This window comes from Hibiscus syriacus, unplaced genomic scaffold (genome assembly GCF_006381635.1).
Source record: "Hibiscus syriacus cultivar Baekdansim isolate YM2019G1 unplaced genomic scaffold, ASM638163v2 tig00110021_pilon, whole genome shotgun sequence".
NCBI lineage: Eukaryota > Viridiplantae > Streptophyta > Magnoliopsida > Malvales > Malvaceae > Hibiscus > Hibiscus syriacus.
In genome coordinates, this window is record NW_024062569.1 from 330,040 (window position 1) to 336,119 (window position 6,080).

Genomic DNA, 6,080 nt, shown 5'->3' on the forward strand with positions numbered 1-6,080 from the left:
AGTTCATGCCATGATAATCATCTTTCTTTTTTTCTTTTCTCCATGGATACTGTGACAGCTACAACTCTTTTTGTTTTTGATTTTTCACTTTCTAAGCTTCTTTTCCATGTGACAATTGAAAAAAAGTATGATTTAATTTATTTTCCCACTTCTTACTTCCAATGTTATAATTATTGCCACCTTTCGCTTTTTCATTTTTATCAAAAAATATTTTAAATTTTAAATTTTTAAATTTGACCCAAATTTAGGCGTTGGGTGATAATATTTTTTTCAATTAAAAATAAAATTAATAGAATAAATGTCGAAGGAACCCCTAATTTTGGATTTTAGTGAATAGTAATGTAATGATGATAATCAACTAAAATATGGTTTGAATTTTCATATGTCACCAAATTAGACAATATAACCAAAGTTCCAACCTTTAAAAAAGGGGTGTTAAATCATATAGTAGGTGAGTTGGTCCAATATAGGACACTGTGTTTGGCCAAAAATCCATCTCGTTATGTCCATCTAAACCAATTCCAGGAGGTTGGTAAATTTCTTTTCTACAACTTTAATGGATAAGATCTAGTTTTGTAATAACGTGGCATTAAATCTAGGGTTTAGCTTGATTAATTCATTTGCTTCCTTTAGAAGGTGGATTTTTAAAGTTAGGTTCCAACATTAGGAGTTATAACATCATAAAAAAGAGGTTGTGTAATTTTAAACTTGAAATTTGATATCAACCAGCACAAATAAAATCAGGATAAAACTACTAGATTGACAAGTTATTTAATTTTGAAATTATTAAAGGGTTGAGAAGCATGAACCAAGCTATATTAGTAGTTAAAGAGATAGTTGTTATTCCTAGAGGTCCTAGGTTCGAGCACCAGAGGTCGCAAGGATGTTTAAGCTTTCGTTGTTAAATGATTAAGATTCTTTAAAACAAATATTATCTTATAATTACCATAAATTAATAAAAGTAAATAAAGAGCTAACAAGTAGTAAACGACAAATTGTGTACTAAGGTATAATTTACTTAATTTCAAAATTAATAAAGACTTTAATTTTTCCTTGCTAAGAAACAAACATTATTTGTCAATATCGTCATTATTATATACTAATATATGCCAATGAAGAGCATATTCTTGTAACATTTTTCAAAGATGGGGAGGGAAAGCCAAGGTTTTCAAAAATTCCATTCTCAATGTGAAATGACAAAATTAAGACTAACAGACTTTTTGGACATTTATTAGGTGATGATAATCACTATTCTCCAATAAAAATTATGATATATCTAATAATATTATTTTAATATTTCCTAATAATAAATTGAACTATCATAACTAGCAATAAATTAAAAGGGAAAAAACATGTTTTTGGAGGCAATTCAAAGAAAAAGACGTGCAATCAAACATAAAACTACATATAACCTACCTAAGAATATTATGTATGCAACATAATGGGGTAAGGTTGGAGAAGACAAGTTGATGATGAAGTAAGGCATGGATGCTTTAATTATCCCACATGACCGTAGCTTTCATGTGAAGATTTTTTTTTCTTTTTCTTCAATTTTACTATTTATTTAATGAACAAAAACATTATTTATTTATTTATCTATTTTTTCTAATTTAAAATTTAATTTTGAAATATAATATTTCATGTCGATAAGATCTTAGTTTAATAGCAATAAAGAACCCTTGATATTTAAGATCATAGATTTAAATCTCACTATTATTTAAAATATTTTATGAGTATTGTAATTATCGTACTCAAATTTATTATAATATCACTTGAATCGTTATTGTCATACCATTTTTAGGTTCAAGAAATATTTTGCTAGGAAATATTTGTGTATTTCAAAAGTCGAAGTCGTCATCGATTATTTTGTGTTAGGTATGACCGAACACTTATAAACCATTTTTATAAAATATTCTTAAAAATTTATTTTAAAAATAATAATGTTGGAGGTCTACATTTAAATTCAAAGTCTAAATTGAGTTCATGAATCAATTACACGTAAAGAATGTTAAAACATCTTCGTGACGTGCAAACATTAGTAAAAGGCGCAAGGACTGAAAGCAAATTAATGTACATAATAATTAAATGCATAAAAAAGTTTAAAAAAAAAACAATGCATGCATACTGAGGGACTAATCTGCAAAAAAGTCAGAAATTAAACAAGTCAAATAATAATTCATTCAGGTTAATTATATAAAAGAAATTATTTGATCGATTGGCCCAATATTGATTTGAATGGAGCCTCAATAACTTTAATTATGGGCTATGAGGTCCCAATGTAGCCTAGTCTTTTACTTTTTTCACTTTGAAAAATAAAAATCTCACTTCAATCCATATACTTCAATTTGGTTGTCATAGTTTGATTGTCAAAAACTACAGCTCGATGGAGTCGTTTGTTCCATTCGGAGGACTCTTTCCTACGCCGTCTGAGTCAAAGTGGTCTTTAACCGGCTCGTATTCACCCGTGCCACCGCGCTGTCGTCTATGCAGGCAGAGATGCAACAATGTAGACCAGTAACGATCTGCTTTGCCTTCTTGGTTGCAGATGGCAGAGCTTGGCGCAAACAATGGATTATAGATGAAGGTATGTCCCTTAGTTAATGATTTAGTTTCTTTAGCTTTAAATATCGGCGACGGCAATCTAGAGTTGCGTTCGGATTACATTTTTCGATATTTCTTCGAACAAAAAGTCGAAAACATGGTTGTCAAGCCATTTGACTTCGATACACTCGCACAGAAAGTATCAGACGAAATGAACCACAGTTTCCTCGAGTCCATCGGCTCTGAATGTTTGCACACAATAAAAGAGTCAAAAAATATAAAGGACAATTTACACCAAATTTTAATAATCTCTTAAATTTATAGTTGGTATCAATTTAACCAACAAATATATATTTATATAAGATGTAATTACAAAATATTATGTTCAAAAATACAATTTTACGAAAGATTATAACTATAATCGATCATCACATCCTAATATTATAGAATTAAAGATAAAATTTTAAAATTAGCAAACTAAACTATATTCAACAACTTCAATATAACCTATCAAATTCATAGTCCAATATAACTATTTAATATGCATGATAAGATTATTTTTGAAGTTACAATTTACAAATACAATAACAAATAATTCGTTTTATAATTATAATTTAAGTTAAATATTATAGTGTGTGATCGAATTGATGATGTAAATTAAAATAAACATGAAATAATTATTAATACCGATATATGTAGGAGTCTAAATTTACTCTTTCACAAGCACTAATTATTAAAATTCACACAGTAAACGCACGAATTAAACTACCTCAATAGTTAAAGGGATGATTGTTATCCCTAAAGGTCTCAAATACGATATTTAAGCTTTCATCATCAAATAAAAAATAATATTTAAAATAAATATTATATTATAATCATTCTATATTAATTAAAAAATTCACGCATTAAACAATATTATTCAATCGGAGACCGAGAATATGCCAGGACTATTATTTTAATTTTTTAAAATTAAAAAAAGAAGCAAATATTTATGATGCTAGCATGATTCGAAAGCACGATAGAAATCTCCAATCTTTTAATCTCATTTAATAAGAAAATTATTTTTGTGGCCACTCTTCGTATTGTTTTGGTTTGATTGATGGTACGGATGATCCATTTAATATTTGCTTTTGTAATGAAATAAACTAGGGCAGGGATATGATATATATAGGATTCAATAATATCTATCACCTTGACAAGTGTACATATAAATATAAATTTACTTTATTTGAAATTTTTTATACGAATAATTTTTAGTTGATTGTCATATTTTATATTATGTTGATGTAATTTAAATTATGTCAATTGTTATCCTTTATTCTAATAAAAAAATTGTTATGATCCTATGTCAACACTAAAATCAGTCACAAAGGGTATTATTAAGATATCATTTAAGAAATTTATGTCTTTTCTTTTCTTTTCCTCCAAACATAGATGAAATAATTCGTTTCTAAACGTGTTTTTACACATTAATTTTTTTTGACGGATTGAACCAATTTTATTTTTCTTTTTACAAAGTAAATGGATAATAATTGACCTAACAATACTTTCCATGAAAAAAATAATCTTTATACTCTATATATTTTTGAAATTTAATCTTTATAATTATTGATTGGAATTAATTGAAATTAAATAGGTCGATTAGCAAACAAAAATGCAGATTAGGGCCAAAATTATAATGATTATAAGCAAGAGGATTAAAAGTGAAATTAACCCGAAAATATCAAAAGATATTGTCCTCACGGAAGGTCTAGGTCTGGGTTAGGCAGGGTCCTAACAGCAGGTCTAGGTCTGGGTCAAGCACGAATCAAATTAGGATTTTTGAGAGGAAAGAAAGTTTTCACTCAAAACATATTGTTTTGAACATACAAAATACTCTCAAAACAACATCATTTTAATAGACTTTCAATGATTTATTCTTCTTTTCTCTCATTTTTCCTTTGTTTTTTTTCTTTTCCCTCAATCTCTCGATCATCAATATGCCTCGTCCACCACTTATTAATATAATCACTATTGATTTATCGTCGTTACCATCAATGATCAAAAGCCTAAAATGTTATCATTTCGAACTTTTCAACCTCTCAAATTTGAATATAGAATCGATTTCATCAAATGATACTTAAACAAATTGAATATAAGTTAAAAAAGATCTTGATCATCGATGTGAACTTTAACAATGAATTCGGACTTCTTCGTAAGGCTATAGTTTCTCATTTTTTTTTCTTAATATTCTTTGAATTTGTGGGTTTCGATGAGTTTAAATAGGTTATAATTATCGATCTTTTTTAGTTTAACAGATTAGATTTATAAAGGACAGGGATAAGGGATAAAACATTTAGTGTGATGAAGTTGGATTATTTGAATTTTGAATGTTAGTTTGAGGTTTGAGGAGAGGGAAACTCCCTATGATGGAAGATTAGAGAAAAAAAATTAAAAGGGATTTTGCGATTCGAATTTAAACTCGAATTCATAGTTCTTTAAACTTTAAACCTATTATTTATATACATATATATATGATAGAATAAAGAGATTAACTACACGCTATAGTCTTAACATGGTATCCCCTCTAAAATTTTCCAGAATTAATGGTATTAACTAATTTGAAGGACCTGTCAGAATAGTAATATTATTCATTTGTTTGAGTATCATATTATATAGTATTCTTGAAAATAGATTAATTAAATTCAATTTCCTTATCAAACCATTAAGAAAATGTAAATATAAGCGATGAAGAGAAAAAGAGAAAATATTGTGGGGGGCAATACGCAAGTTGATCACGGCGCCGAAATAGGAACATAGACGCGCACTCCTGGGGTCGTTTCTCAATGTAATGGATGAATACGTAGGTGTGTTCCTGAAGACAATTCTCACGTGCATAAACATTATTTTTTTAAATTTTTTCCAAAAGTCACGTGCATAAAATCATGCACTTTAATGATTGTATCATTACTGATTTCAGCTCATTCACACGTTTAGTCACAAATAATTGTGGTATTTAACTATCGTACTAAATCAGATTTTTAACGATTCAAAATTAATAAATTTACTCATAAGATTTTTAGATCACACATTATTTAGATATAAGTATTCTCAAATGTTTAAATATAATATGTGAAGAAGTGACTGAAGTGGTTGGAACGAAATACTTCATAAATGAAATTGAGATTAAAAATATATATATCTTTGAGAAATTCTATATAATACATGTACCATGTACCGCACATGCAATTAACCCATAGGAAAACAATGATAAATGTACCAGGTACCATGTACCAGGTACCATGTACCGATGCCCTGTGATGCATATGATAATTATGTTAAAATAACAACGGCAAAACCTGAAGATTCGACTCGGTTTTTAGATCGAATAACATGCCGGAACTTGAAAAATGGAAGACAATGAGTTATAAAAGTACTGATCTACTACACAAAGTCCATTGCATCATCCATTTCTGTATGGCACTACATGTCATTCATGTTATGTAAAAGAATCTAAGATATTGTGGTTGCACAATTTAAGGATGGATTTCAAGAACCTG